Genomic DNA, 16,477 nt, shown 5'->3' on the forward strand with positions numbered 1-16,477 from the left:
TCCTAAATTCTGTAATATACATATATTATTATTTTTATACAGAAGTTCAGTTTACCCAGGTATGATCAAAAATGGAATGCCAATTTCAAAGAAACTTTATTGTTTGGGCGTTCTAATAACTAGATTTCTTGAAACAAAAGGTTTTAAGATGCAGAGTACGACATTTTAGTGTTGAAAGCTTCGAATCATCAATATAGTTCTGTAAAGATTTAGGCATTAACTGGGTGTCTGGGGGTAACAGGCCAATGTTAGCTTATCTCTGAATATATTTTTAAAAATCACCACAGTAGTGGGGGTGAGCTGTTATTGCGTGGGACATAAGGAAAGGAAAGTAAGAATAACATTGAAAGGATAAGTAATGTTTCCTGAAATAATTCTGAAAGAAATGTTTCAGTTAAAAATAAAAATAAAAAATACCTGGCAAGAAAATAGGAGACTCTGAATTCTTAGGCATGAAAGCTGGCTGGGTGACTTTGGGCTAGTCATTGTCCCCCAGTCCAACCTACCTCAGAGGATTGTTGTTGTGTGGAAAATAGAAAGATGAAGAAGTATTGTGTATGTTTGTTGCCTTGAGTTATTTATAAAAACAATAAAGTCAGGATAAAAACACACAAACAAAAATATAATAGGTTACATTTTCTTTGACATGTCAATGCCAACATCCCAGCAGGTCAATCATTGTAACTCATCACTTGTATTTATTTCTCTTACCTCATATGTGTGTGTGTGTGTGTGTGTGTGTGTGTGTGTTCTTAAGTTTTCGCTAGTATTTATATGTAAGGTATTTTCCCACGTCATTATAGTTGTGCTTTTAAAGTTGTAGCAACGTTTCGGCAGAATCTCATCTGCCATCATCAGGCTTCTGTATAGTGTTCGTCTGTATAGATGATGGCAGATGAGATTCTGCCGAAACGTTGCTACAACTTTAAAAGCACAACTATAATGACATGGGAAAATACCCAAACAAAGCTGAATATCATACATATACATACATAAATACACACACACACACACACACACACACACACATATATAAAACAGACGAACACAGTACAGAAGCCTGATGATGGCAGATGAGATTCTGCCGAAACGTTGCTACAACTTTAAAAGCACAACTATAATGATGTGGGAAAATACCCGAACAAAGCTGAATAACATACATACATACATACATACATACATACATACATACATACATACATACATATCCAGTAATCTTATTGTATATCCTCACATCCAGGAAGAAAATCCTATGACCAGCTTTATTCTGTTTTGCTTTTACAGCTTATATCTTCTTAAGATTCCAGTGATTTTCTGGTAGCTTCAACAACTAACCTGGACAACCCATCAAAATTTTTTATGGGTGGGCAGAAGGACTGGATGTTTAGGGTGTAATCTGTTTTTCAATGAGATAGCTAATTGTCCTGGAAAAAGCTCCCTGAAAGACAGTTTCACCATCACTACTACTCTTACACTGCAATAATTGTAATGTTGTGAATATCCTCATCTGGCCTCTCGGCACAATTTTCTAGTAATGAAAACCAGCTCAGACTGTCTTCTCTAGAATCCTTTTCAACAAACAGATGCTCACACATCATTTATAGATATAGAAGCATTCCTTGAATATCAGTTTGAACACCACAGGTTGGGTTCACCTAACCACTGAGATATGGTTACCATTTCATACCTATACTGATGGGGAAAGTTAAGTTTCCTTACCACGTTAAGTAAACTCAAATTCGCACAACACACAAAGCTACAAACCAGAAAGCAGCATTATGACTTAGTGTGTGATGTGATCTCAGCCCCTGACATAATATCTCTAATGCCAGATTACTTTTTTCGTGAATTACATGGAGAAAATGAGTTCACACAGACATTGTGCATTTGTAGTCCGAATTCTTCAACACAGGTAAGCAGAGAAACTCTTTTTGGATAGAAGAAACTGTTAATAAGAGAAAACTAGCATGCTGTAGCATGGTAATCAAGAAAATCAGGGAGAAAAATGTATCATTGAAGTTTGAACTGTGAACTGATTCCTTTAGGTAAAACATTCCTTCTTAGTATCACAATTTATAACATGGGATAAAAAAAGACAATCTATCCTACAGGGCTATTATAATGAAAATTGAATTGATTTAATAGGCTTTGAGTATTTAACAATTTCCTTTATATATTACACAAAGACAGTATTTTGATTTCCTGTGATTTATTGAATAAACCACTGTTATCTAGACATTAAACCATAAACCTTAATTTACAGAACATAGCACCTCGGATCATATAATAGAGTAACTCCTAAGATAGTATGGGTTTTTCTTGCATGAACCCAGCCTATGTAATTTTTTCATGGAAGTTGTGGCAGTGATCAAATTCTCTAATGTGATGTGGTTTTTTTTAACCTAAACATCAAAGAGCAAATAGCATTAAAAAAAATATGACGACCATGCCAAAGCATTAGGATTGTAACTTCGTGACAAAAATACCACCCTTCTATATGAGAGCCAATTTGGTCCAGTGAACAAGGTACCAGAAGACTGTGAGTTCAAGTTCCGCTTAGGCATGAAAGCCGATTGGGTGACTTTGGGCCAATCACTTATTCTCAGCTCAACCCACTCAATGTTCTGGCCTCGTTCAAATCAAACAAATGCAAAACATAGATAAAAACAAAACCGTTTTTAATGCACCTCTGTGAATTCTATTCATTCACAGCAAAGCACTATTAAAACTAATTGTCCCAGATAAGAGCAAGCCCTGCCAAGGTTGTGCAAGGCTGCCAAGAATACAAGATTAAGTGCAAGGAAATATTCAAAGCCAAAAATCTCAGAAAACAAACCAGGATAAACCGAACATCCATGAGAACTTGAAGTGCAAGAACTTCTTTGCTTCCTGCAAAGAATCCCACCTCTGAGGGCTGGCTTTTATCCCTTAAAGGAGGGGCCATCATCTTGCAGCCTTACTCCTGAGTCACCCGTGCTGCTGCAGCTGCTCTTTCCATTGAGCAGCCCTGCGCGCACACGCACTGGGCACAGGCTCCTTGGGGTCCTCTGCATCACTGCTGCCAGCCTCCACAATCTCTGAAGGCAGCATTCCACTCCCTGATAGTCCTGGCCACATCACTGCATCACCCACAGGCCCCTCATCTGAGTCCTCGCTCTCCAAGACCTCAGCTGTCCACATCTGCTGCCGGCGAACCACAACACTCAAAGGGTTTTGGGGGTGGGGGGAAAAGGAAGGAGCATTAGGTATATTCTCTACCTTCTATAAAAAAATAAATAAAATAAAAGGTGGGATATAAACAAATAAATATGCTCTCTCCAGACATCTCACTCAACTACATAAGTTAGAGTGCATGTACATTGATGTATGTATCCTATTTATTTTCCCTGTGGGTGTCCAGTTTTTCCTAATTAGGTTTAATCATAGCACAGTTAAGAAGAATAGACTATTGTATGTGGCCAGAACACAGGCAATGCTTCCTGGCATCATCCTTGTGAATACAAAATGATGATGATGAAGGTGATGAAAACAATGATGGTAGAAGAATAATGAACCAGAACTAGTCATTATCTATGGCACTGAGAAGTAGGTAGAGGTGTAATAGAACAAACAGTGCTGGTAAGCGGGGAAAACTCCCCATCATTTTCAGCCAAATAATTGAGATGTCTTTCTTCATTTTTCTTATTCTGCATAATTAAACTAAATCACTAAGACAATAAATATTGTTTCTTGAAGTGGATAGATAGAGAGACAAACAGACAGACGGACAGACAGACAGATGTAAGCAAAAATATGATATAAAACTGATACTGGAAAATGATAAGGTGAGGGACAGGAGAAAAACATATATTCTGGGCAGAACAGAATTTTTCCTTAGTGAGAGTTCCTCTAGTTCTCTCAAGATAAAATTTACAAATCGATCTTTAGAGGCATTGTGCTCACACTTACGTTTTGCTAAAAATTTAGAGAGGGCAAATGATAAGTGTGATTCCCAACTTAGTCTCTTTCCAGCCAAAATCCTTGAATTGCTTTTTAGACAAGGTTTAGAATTAATCTAATCCATTTTTTTCTCAGATTATTCTCTTTATATCCTGTTGTCATTTTTTCAGAGTTAGCACTTAAATAAGTTAAGGTTCCATCTGTCTCCCTCCCTCTCTCTCTCTCCCTCTCCCTCTCTCATCTATCCATCCATCCATGGACTACTTCTAAGGAAACCATTTCTATACTGTTGCCAGATTTATTCTTTTGTTTTCCCCCTGGAGGAAAACAGTTTAGTTATCCTGGCCAAACACATTTCTATGAAATGCCCATAAGAAGTGTATTAGACTACTGTCTTACAATGGTTTTTTTTAAAATTTATTTATCTTTAGACTGTTCAGCATTGTTAGGGCTACATTTTTATTTATTATATACCTCTAGGAATGCGATTTACCCTTTTAAAGTTATATACGTTTATTGGTCCAATTTAATCCTGCTGCTTCTATAGCCTTTGAGATCAATTTATTTCCATGTTGACTAAAATCTGAGGTTTCCAACCAATCATAAATAGCAACAATATTAACTTCTTGTGCTGTTATCACCAAACAAATAATTTGCTTTTTTTATTGAGTAAGTACAAGAACTGTTGGAATTTGTGCAAAATAAACATATTTTGCACAAATTCCAAATTTAACAGTTCTTGTACTTACTCAATAAAAAAGCAACTTATTTGAAGGAATTAGTTATTAAATGGAGACAGATATGATGGACAAACCCAAAATGTGGTCAGTGAATGGAGCAGAAATTTTAAAAATCTGCTTCCAATAACTCACACTATGTACCTACATCTGGATCCAATCCAGTTCTTTTAATTAAGATTCCAAAATAACCCATGCACATTTACTTTCCTTGAACTAGGTATAACTTTTTCAAAATAAAAATAAATTTCTAGTCCAGAGTGGTTCTTTTTTTTTTCTTGAACTGCAATTCAGTTTCAATAAGTTGAGAAAAATTATTGTTAAAGCATCACCCACAGGCAGAAGAGCACAGTTGTTTCCAAAAATACACTTATAACCCAGCCAAATTTAACATAGCTGAGATTTCTTGCTTAATAGCTGGAATCTCATCCAAGATCTTGACATGGCCAAATGAGATTTTTGAAATCAAAATCAGGGAATCGCATGATACTTACTCTTGATGTGAGAAGTGTAAAGGGAAAAAGCCTTTTATTCTCCCCACCCACCCCCCAAAAATATTTCTGAGATGAATAATCTGATGGAGGGTCTCAGATATGTGTTTTCCACTGAAATACTGTTTCTATCAAACACTTTCAGTTTGTATATTTATTATTGACAGGAACTAGTTCAATATTTTTAAAAAATCCTATCTGTTTAGTAGCATGTTCTATTGATGATAACCACCCCAATTTCATTCTCCATTTTTTCTTCTGGGTGCAACTCAAGGTATTGGTTATAACCTTTAAATCCCCACCTGGTACAGTAGCTGGTTATTTGTATTACTGCCATTCCCTAAGAACATCCATCTGTCTCGCTAAGTCAGATAAGGAAGTAACACTCCAGGTCCATTGCCTGAAATCTTGCCATCTAGCAAGGCCTTGGAAGTGGAGCTACCTCCAGAAGACAAGAGTCCTCACTTAAGGCATGAAAGTTGACTGGGTAACTTTGGATTAGTCACTCTGTGTCTCAGTACAAACCATCTCATAGGGTTCTTATTGTGGGGAAAATAGGAGGAAAGAGTATTGTGTATGTTTGCTGCTTTGAGTTATTTATAAAAATAATAAAGCAGAATACAAATAAACAAAAATATAGTATGTTACATTTCCTTTGAAATGTCAAAGCCAACATCTCCGTAGGTCTCAGCAGTTTGAGCAATTCCAAGAAGGTTCCACACCCATTTGTACTATTCAGATGACCTGAGGGCACAGATAAACTTCCAAGTGACCTCAAAGACTTTCAGAAAGAGTGTTAATGACTAGATGATGGCAAGAAATATAAATCCTTCCATCTTCCACCAATCAGTCAGAAATGAAGAAGCTTGTTGGATGTCTTCAAGGGAAAACAAAGAAAGTCCAGTTGCCTTTTGAAAAAGAACCTTTGTGATTCATTTATTTTTCTGTAGATTTTTAAAATCAGCATTTCACTGCTTTAGTTTGAGATGTTGTCTTAAAACAGGGGTGTCAAACTCAAGGCCCAGGGAATGGATACGGCCTGTGGGGTGCTTAGATCTGGCCCACAGGGCTGCCCTGGAAACAGTAGACTGGACCGTGGTGCCTCTGCTGGTGAAAACGGAGCTCAGGAGCTGGCAGAGGGTTGCAGGAGGCAGTTGCAACAGAAAATGGAGCTCGCAAAGACTACAGGTGGCCCTCCTGAGCTCCATTTTCACTGGCAGAGCACATCGGCTGCCACAGGTGCCCCCAACATGAGTGATCCTGGTCATGCCCACTCTGCCCCCCCCAAAGTCAAACACAACTCTGATGCGGCCCTCAGTGAAATCAAGTTTGATACCCCCGTCTTACATTATACCTGCACAAAAGTTTTTGTGTCAAAGAAGACTTTGAAATTGATAGGAAATTGATAATGGATATATCAAGACATTTGCTTTAAATCATTGGTGTAAGAAATGGTATGGAATTCTTCATATGTAAGAACATCTGAATGAATTGAGATTAATTTGCATAAAATAAGCAGTTCCTATGAGATAAACAAATTTAGAGATCTATCACAAAGGTAATATTATTGCTTCAAAGGCCATTGGAACAAAAAATGTGTTAGAAAAAAAAAAAGTTAATTGAATTAGAATTAAGTTACAATTGTATTCTTAGTTCCTGTATCAGCTATATAAATCAATATTTCCTGCATGGTGTATTAAGAAATGTTTACTGACTATTTTTTTAAAGAATGAATAGAACTATTCAAATATAGTATAAGGCCATAATTTTATAGACAAATTAGTATCTCATGCGGTATATATATTCTATTAAAATGAAGTGTGATGGTCATACAGTGAATGTCATTTGTCAAAGTTGAAAAATATTTCTTGAGCCCAACAAACCACAATTAGATGAAAACATCAGATTTTAAAGATACGACTGATGGCTTATGTGCATCAGATGTTAAGATTAGAACCAAACAAACACTGGTTTATTTTCACTAGTACCAGTTTCTGTGACTGATTTGCACCACAATGTATGCTGGAGTAAAAGAGCTTCAAAAATAAAAGCATCCACAAATATCGAGGTTTTGCACAAATGTTCATTTATGCCACATATGCTGTCCTGACTAAGCCCTCAGTCAGCTATTTAGGCTAACAGAATCAACACGGGAGTTTGCAAAGTCCCCTTGCGAGTTGTAGGTGTCAGAAACATTGAATCAGCCTGACACCAAAAACTGTCCATCTGGAAAGATCTTTACATTAAGTGCACCTTTAAGCTTTGCTTTGTCTTTATCTTCTGATGTGGTATGTTAAACTGTATAATCTCCCGTTGTAATAGCACATTACAGTGGCAACTTAATGTCTCTTTAGGAACAATCCATCTCTATATATGTCAGTGTATACATTAAAAGTTTTTCATGTGCATTTGCCTTTTGCTGTATCTCTGGGGCATATCAATTTCTTAGACCTTTGATTGTTGCGGGTCCATCTATTGATTTGAAATGCCAATGTTGATGACTTGAGTTGGATATCACAACATTTGATCTGGGCGAATGGTGCATGTTCTCTTGCTTTCATTTTGTGCCCTCTTTTTTTCTTTCTGTCCTAACAATGTTTTTCTGTGATATCTGAATTTTAATAGGTTATAGTTAAAACCAAATATATCATCGTTTATAAAACCCTTTTACATCAAGGTATCAAAACATTTCCTTGAGACAGTTTCTGATTACAATAGTAGTAAACAGTGCATCCCATGTAGTTATTCTAAAGTTAAAGTTAAAGCACAGGCAAAAATGAAGAAAGCTGAACAAAAGAAAAGGAAAGGTTATTTTATACATTCTCATTCTTGCTAAACCATAGTTGAAAGATCACTCTTGTTTTTTCTTTTTTTAATAATGCCTCTAAGTTGAGTCAATGTTAGGCTAATGTTTGCTTCTGTGTTCGGTAGTTTCTATGTTTATGTTGAATATTATATTTCTTTGATATGCAGCTTCATTTTACGTCAATAAACCAGAAATTTGGAGCAAATTTATATTATTATAAAATGCCAGGAAGAGTCCTTTGGGGTTAGTCTTTGATCCTTTTGTGCATCACATTTCATGAATGTCTAGTACTGAATGTTTAAGCTTCAGTCAAATACTTCAAAAGGTTCCATAAGAAAAGGATCTCTGCCAAGTTATGGTTTAGTTAAGTGTCATAGAAAAAATGCTAGGTCCCCAATTGCTTTCTTTTCAAACAAACGAAGATCCCCCATAATGCCATGAAACCGGATTTATACTTCACAATTGTTAGATTATGTTTCATTAATGAAACTCACAATGGCTATGTTCACACAACCCATTTAATCAGGTCAAGTAAAACTTTCTGCTTGCAATCAGGCAACATGCTAAGTTTGACTAGTGGTTAACCTTGTGGGGGCATTATTTATTTGTAATGGCCCAGACTGTAGTGGAGACCCAGTTATTTGGTTAATTCCCAATGAATTAGGCAAATCTATGTTGCTCTGCATTTCTATTACTGTATGCCATGTATTACCACAAAAGACTAGGAGAGCCCTAATAGACATGATTTCTCTAAACAATGAAGCAGAATTAGACATGAGTAGTTTATATGTGCAGTTGTCTAAATAAAATTGTAAAGAGTCACTGGAGAGCTATCAATGAAGAAATGAATGAACAAATGAATGAATGGTGCATGTGGTTTATTAATCCCTCTATATGTCTTAATACATTGTTTACCCATGAGGAAGTAAATTAGGAATAGAAATGGAAATAATAAATCTGAAATGTTTCCTAAATACATTCCAGTCACTCGAGAGAGAACTGATAGATAGACATCCTATAGATATCTTATAGAAATCTATTATTCAGTATATGTAACACCTTTGTTTTTAAAACTTCTTGCCTTATAGGTAGCATATGAAGACAAGATTGTCTCATTTTCCAAGCATAAATCTCCCACGTATACCATGATGGGCACTTCAGTGGGTGAAGGTATTGATACTCAACATAAAGCTTACCCTTTCTATCTCTTCCCCATGGATTCTCCAGATGAGCTGTTCAGAGCATCCATTGTTTGGGATGATGCTTCTGTCGCTCGTTTGATAGGCTGGACTTTAATTGAGAGGATGCACCTCCTCCTCCACGGGACTCCTCCCTCCCATCCCCAGTTTTTGCTCAGCCTTCGTGGATATAGGCAGCTTAATTTCCTTTCCCTTGGCTGGAATAGCAAAGGCTTCAAAAGGAGTCAACAAAAAGGTTTGCCTTTAAACTCTAAACAACTCCTTTAAGGCTTTTAGTTTCAATGAGTCAAGCAGCCCCCTACGATATATAACTCGAGCCAAGGGAGCTCACCGTAGCTTCAGATAATGATCTCTCGCCCCCAGGATGATAGGAGGTGATAACACCTCAGCTGCATGGCTAACAACTCACATTATGATCTTTTCAAGCCAAGCCGCTACGATCGCTGCCGCCGCTACGATTGCTGCCACCTGCGCCCAATGCGCGAGGCTCCATTTTAAGAGGGTCCGAAGCTTTTTTCTCTCCCCTGGGAACACCGTCTGGGGTGGGGGCATCAGCGCCCATCTGCCTCACCGTGCCTTTTTATTCAAGGGGAAACTGCAGTATCAACTCCCCACAAGGTGTGGAAGTGCTGCTGAGCTGATTTAACTCACTACGCGCCTAAAGAGATAATGGCTGGTGCCATTGCAGACTCACTAACCATGCGGTAGTGATCTGCATTTTATTTCTGGAACTGTGAGACGCTTTTCTTTCCCCAAGCAGGGGTCTCCTTCCTGGAACCCAAGAGAAATCACCCTAATTCATATGTGTGCATAGATAGATAGATAGATAGATAGATAGATAGATAGATAGATAGATAGATATTCAGATATAATTATACTATTTTGGGCCCTTATTCATTAAGGAGGAAACTGTTGGCCGCACAGAATTAAACAGCAGCAGGGGGGGAGCAAATATCAAGAGGATTCCCTGCCTCTGTTTATATCAGTCCCCTGAACCAGTCAACAGTCCATTAATATCTCATACACATATAGATACATAGATATAGATATCTCACCTTGTGGGCTTTAGGTCAGAATCTTCAAGGGCAACCAAAAATACCCCAGAGGACAATAAACCAACTCAAAGTAGGTAAAAACGTCCTAGAGAGACCTCTAAGGCAACAAAGGATGCCAAGACACACCAAAATGTGTTAGATGAGCATATCTTAAATTTAAAAAAAAAAATGCATGAGGGAGGTTGAACAGAAGTCTCAGTCCTCTTACCCAGCCAGGCTGGTCCCAGTTCCAGAGTGCTCGCTTCAGTAGCACATATACTAAAATTGGAATGATACAGAGAAGATTAGCATGGCCCATGTGCAAGGATGACACGCAATTTGTGAAATGTTCCATATTTCACCTTGCCTCCATCCCTGGATCTCTCAACGCCATCCAGGAGAGCCTCAGAGAGACTGGTTCAACCTAGGCCTTCAGCAGCGCTATTTGCCTGACAGACAGTTGTGGGACCACACCAGAATTCCTCCTCCCAGAGGATATCCCTGACAAATTGAAGGCCTGGAGGGACATGGCAACTTGAAGAGGCATCGCAGCCGGGGCACAGTAGAAGTTGATGGCTAGGCAGCCTCCACAATCTGACCTTGATTCTCACTCGATTTAGTTGCTATGCAGAATAGACCTTCATTACCAGCAGGTACCTCCTTCAGGGGAGCATTATATAATTCAGTTACACATTCACATGATGCACAGGATGAGGGAGAACTAGAGACCAGATGGAACAGGTTGAGGAAGGGTCTACTCACAACTGTGACCAAAATCTGTCAGAGGCGGATCCCCTAAAAAGGGGGTCATGTCAAACATTGAAGGCTTTAAGCCAGACCACCGACCTTCAGGTCTGTTTCGCCCTCAGACTTTTTTCAAGTCTCTACTGTTTCACCAAAAAAAACCCTACTTCCTGCCTTGATATTCCATTTCCCCTCGGCCCAACAATCGTTACTATAAGGGGGGGTCAGATGATTTAATCTTCTCCCAACCAATAATGTAAGAGGAAGTCATAACTGTCCCACAGAGGTTCTTGGACCTCATCCAGAAACAAGAGGTCTCTTCAGTGGCGTATACCCCTCTTACAGGATATGATAGTAAATTTTTAATTTGGTTTTCTCATTCTGCTAAATTTCTCATCACCGCGATAGTAGATAAAACAATAATGGCAATTATCATCCTCCTCTGCAATTCCAATGGAAACAGAAGAGGCTCTCAAGTCAAAGGATATACAGGGTCGAGTTGTCTCCATGTAGGGTATGTCGATCTGATGTGAGGGCCATAAGAGCGGAGTCAGCCTCATCCCCCTTTTTTTTACTAGATCGTCTCTCAGGTTGCTCTGCCATCTGAGGGAGATTATCTCAAATTCCAATATCAGGGCACACAAGGACGCTGAAAAACTCTATTAAATTATCTGCTCAAGCCAGGGCATCTCAGGTTACTCCTTGCCTATTGCTGTGGCTCAGACATTGGCAAGCAGATATCACACAACTAATGGAAGCTTGCTTCCTCCCCAATATAGGGAGATAATTTGGTTGATGGTGCCACGACCTATCTCTGATAGAGACTAGAAGCAGAAAATAAATTCCTCTCTTTTCGTAGACCCCAAAATAGTCCTTCCCAGCTTTTTGGAGGGTTCCTTCGTTCCCTCTACCAGGGACCTTTTCTCTCCAGACTCCAGGGACCGTCTGGATGCATGAATCACCAACAGTCAGATAGTTTCCGATCTGGAGATAGATACTGAAGGGGAGGGCAGAGCAAAAGAATCTCTTGAGGAACATGAAATAGAGTCTCCAAGGCACAACATAGGCCTCACGACTGTGGCCCTATTGATGTAGGGCTCAAGCCTTTCACGGACAGATGGGATGCCTCTACCTCTGTTTCCTGGGTTAGAGGTATCAGAAGATTAGGCCTGGCTATAGAATTTCCATCCTCTCCCCAGAACCTTTGCATTACTTGCCTTCTCTCTGGGGATCCTGTTAAAGGGAGCATGATGGAGACAGCTATTGTTCATTTATTGGAGATCCAGGCAACCAACCTGTGGCACCAGATCAGCAGGGGCAATTTTAGTTTTAAAATGACTTAATTGATCCATAGTTCATAGGAGGCTTAAGATGAGTATACTGAACTCCATACTTCTGAGCTTCAGAAGGGGCGATTTTCTACCCTCCATTGACTTAATGAAGGCCCATCCCCACATTCCAATTAGATCTTCACATAGCAAAACTTAGTTTTTGTTATAATACTCAACGTTTTGAATACATTGCACTGTCCTTTGTATTGTCATCTGCCCAAGGTTCTTACGAAGGTTCTGATGGCTCTGGCTGTTCATCTCAGGGGACTGTTAGACGGCAGTGTTATTTATATGACATTTCATTATTATCTTGTTCATATAAACAGGCAAAGGGGAGGCCTTAGCATCGGTCATCATTAGGAGAGACTTGCAATCCATCTCTCATCATGCACGCATATGCCATTTTCTTGCACGGGGCTACAATCTTACAGCCTCCTGTAGTGCATTTAGATCACACATGGGACCTCAACAAGGTCCTTACCGCACTCAAGAAAACTCCCTTTGAGCCCATGTAGACCATGCGTCTCCATTCCTAACGTACAAGGTAGTTCTCTTGGTTGCCATTACATTGGCCAGTTACATCTTGGATCTGGTAGTCTTGTCAGTTAGACGGGAGCTCTGTATTTTTCACACAGACAAAGTGGTCCTTAGTCCAGATCCATCTTTCACCCATAGATAATTTTGGGTTTCCACAGACCGTAGGAACTGATACTCCCGTACATTTCTCTGAAACCGACATAAAATCTGGCATGACAATGCCACAATCTAGATGTAAGGTGAGCTTTCTGCATATATTTCAACTGCATGTGTGTTAGGAAACAAAGGTTCTCTTCGTTTCTTTTCAACCACCTACCATTGGGTGCAAGACCCCTTCCTCAATGACCAGTAAGTGGCTGAGAGCACAATTCCCAAGTCCTATGAGATACAATCTCTTCCTGTACCCAGGGGCATCACTGCTCACTCGACCTGGAGCGCTGCGAAGTTGACAACGTGGGCCACAAGCGCCAATAGCAAAAATTTACAAGGCGACAACATGGGCCTCACCATTGCCTTTTATTTATAAACTATTAGAATGATGTCTTCGCCTCTACAGAGGCTGCCTTTGACAGGAAAGTGTTACAAAGGGTCCATAGGGACCAAGAAAAGGGGAATCCGAACCAGGTGGAAGCCCTCCCGTAGGACACGCCAAGCTTTGGTATGTCCCAAACAATGGATGCTCTGAACAGCTCATCTGGAGAAGAGGCGTTGGTACTTACCTGACATGCCCTTTCTCTGTGAGCTGTGAAGAGCATCCATCCCCACCCTTATTCGTCTGGTGGGATGCTATTCCGGCCAAGTATTAGAAAGGGTGAAGGAGAAGAAATATTTCATCACTTCGACTTCGCCAAAACTGGGGGTGCTAGGGAGGAGTCCCGTGGAGGAGGAGGAGCGTCCTCTCAATTAAAGCCCAGCCTATCAAACGAGCGACAGAAGCATCATCCCAAACAATGGATGCTCTTCACAGCTCACAGAGAAAGGGCGTGTCAGGTAAGTACCAACGCCCCTTTTCTTTGCTCCCCCCGTCCCCAATGCCTAGCAATTCAAAATTACAGCATGAATAATCCCCAGCAATGAAATAAGCAATTTAGGCCAGACAGAAGTGTGGCTGTGAAACCAAGAATGTGAATATAAATGTTCCTCAACCATCTGAAGTCAATCTATATTTGAAGATATGTCACTATGCCTCTTGAATCCAACTGTCACAAAAGTTTAAAATATAAGAGTATCACAAATGTAGAAGCAAGATATCTATTGGTAGAGCAAAGACAAGCTGACCTTTCTTTCAGAACAAAAGGAGGAAAAAAAAGTTATGTGAGAGTTAGAGGAGTTGAATTTTGGGGTTAATTCAGTTAATTTTTCAGAGGATGTTACTAAGAAGAACCGGCTTCTTTATGGACTGACTGGAAATGCTACAATGCTTTTGTGCTGGTTGTTTTTTTATTTATTTCTTTTCCTCATTTTGATTACAGTTAATCTCAGATGCTTGGAACTGCATAGTAAGCAACTGAGTTTAGAGGAGATTCTTGTTTTATTTCTTGGGTGTTTATTGAGTGTCTGTATGTGTATTATACCTTAGAGAAAAGCTTTGGCAGTTCATTCTGTTTTTCTTTGTATGTATTTTGGCTGGTGTGTATTCTGTCTGTTTATTTATTTAAAAAGGTATTAGTATAATTAATAATGCATTTCCTTTGAATCACTCTCAGGGTTCCCACTTGTATAATAGTAAGTCATTGTTTGGGTCATTTTCTCTTGTAAGTTTTATTTCGACTATCACAACATAGTTGTTGGGTTTTTTGGGTATTTAACAGTCAGTGTAATATTGGTCCTAGTAATGGGAAATCTAACCAGATATAGAACAGTACCCTTTTTTTGGTTAGTATGCAAATTATTAACTGGTACGTTTAAGGTTTGCTTAAAAAAAAAAAAAAACTATGGACAGCAATACTCCACGCAGTAAAAGACTTGAGCGATTAATGCTACCCTTATGCCTCTTTCGAGTAGTCGTAGCCATGGGGCTTGGCACTGGAACTGTTGTCTTTGTGCCAACAAATATCCGCAGCGGCTGCCGCATTCTGGTACTAGAAGGTTGTCTCGAAAATTCCGCAGTGAATGTGTCGAGTTTCTACATTGTTGTCGATTCTTTCAAAACCGAACCCTCATGCACAATCCCTTTAAGAAATCACAATTTATAGCATCCTAGCCCACAAATGCACGTTTAGAATTGCTGCCTTCTTGTAATACCTGAGAACGATGGACACAGCAAAGTAAGTATAAATATTCCAAGCGAGCTCGGGTTTTTTTTGTGTGTTAAATTTATGCACACAGACAGTTATTTAGAGAGCCCCCGCCAAATTTTATTATGTGAAACAAATATGCTAGTGAGTTCTAAGCAGAAAATCAACATAAAGAAAGTAGCTGATTTTGAAATGATTTTTTCCCCTCCATGAATTAAATGACATCTACCCCCAAAAAAGTCAGCTTATTTCACAATGACAATTGATAGTGCATCTATACGAATGCTATACACACACATCCTTCCACGTCCCTAAAGAGTTTCATGTAAATTTGATTATTCTGTTCTTAACTGGAAGGAAAGACAAGTTCCTGGTTGGATTGGGGTACAAAAATAAAGTTAAAGGCTTATACTCTCGGGATGAAATATGCTCATTCCTGATCTCCAAAGCTATCTGTCTGGTAGTAAAAATGGATGCTACAGATGAAATCTTTACAAGGAGCATAATCCTTAAAAAAAAAAGAAGAAGTCAATCTCCTGCTGCTTTCTGTGTCTCTTTGGTACCTCACAAGCTTCGACAGAGTCCTGGACGAGTGCCCATTGATGTCATGGAAACATTCAAATTACTGAGAATGATTCATGTCTGTGCTGTTCTCTTATCCTCCCCCACAGAAATAGAAGTAGATTTTTAACCCTGACAACTTGTAATTTGCAGTGTGTTTTATTTTTGCATCTAGATAAATATTTTTTAACCACTGAAATTAAAATGAGACAGTTTGTATCTGATACGATAGTAAGGAGGAGGAGGAGGAGGACAGGTACTCACATAGTAAATGAAATTCATTTGCCTGGTTCTTTATTCAGTAGGTTGAGTTTGTTAGCTTTATTCACCCATCTCCTCATTAAAATGTATTTTTGCCTGGTTGAGTTTGAGGAAACTCACCTTGTAGGTGTAAGTTGAAGTAAAACCTGTACTATTCCTTTCCTGTTTAGGATATTTTTTTCTTGTTTCCTGTTTCATCAGTTGTTTATAGACATCTTCCCCCCCGTCACATTAACTCATAATGCACAAAATCTCAAGTGAATTCAGTATTTCTACTTTCCTATCTGTAGTTTTCATCACGGTTAGGAAAAGATCCTTTTTATGAAATCACAAAAAAATGGGTCACATTTTATATCCTTGGGCATGTAGATAAATTCAACTTGTAGTATTTTGTTTGGTGTTCTGTTATGACAAGACAACTTTAAAAGCATGTGGAATTACCTTTTTTTTAGCTAAATTCAAAATGACTAGTCAAATAAAAGTAGAGTTATAATTTTATATTAATGTTATTGATGTAGATTTTCAGGGGAATGTATATAGGCGATTTACTCCCATCTTTTTAACAGAGTAAAACTGAAAGAAAGTAGAATTTCATATAAT

General features: G+C 38.8%; 1 protein-coding gene and 1 non-coding gene across 27 annotated transcripts in view; both read left to right on the forward strand.

The window, feature by feature from the left end:
* Positions 1–16,477, forward strand: part of TCF4 (transcription factor 4) — a 419,947-nt gene that overhangs the window by 200,992 nt on the left and 202,478 nt on the right. The window lies entirely within an intron of this gene.
* On the forward strand, positions 10,462–10,567 carry LOC113449567 (U6 spliceosomal RNA). The gene has a single exon (XR_003375844.2). It is a non-coding gene; the product is annotated as a U6 spliceosomal RNA (small nuclear RNA).

Source organism: Pseudonaja textilis, chromosome 2 (assembly GCF_049901715.1).
Source record: "Pseudonaja textilis isolate UNSWEBS1 chromosome 2, rPseTex1.2, whole genome shotgun sequence".
Classification (NCBI taxonomy): domain Eukaryota; kingdom Metazoa; phylum Chordata; class Lepidosauria; order Squamata; family Elapidae; genus Pseudonaja; species Pseudonaja textilis.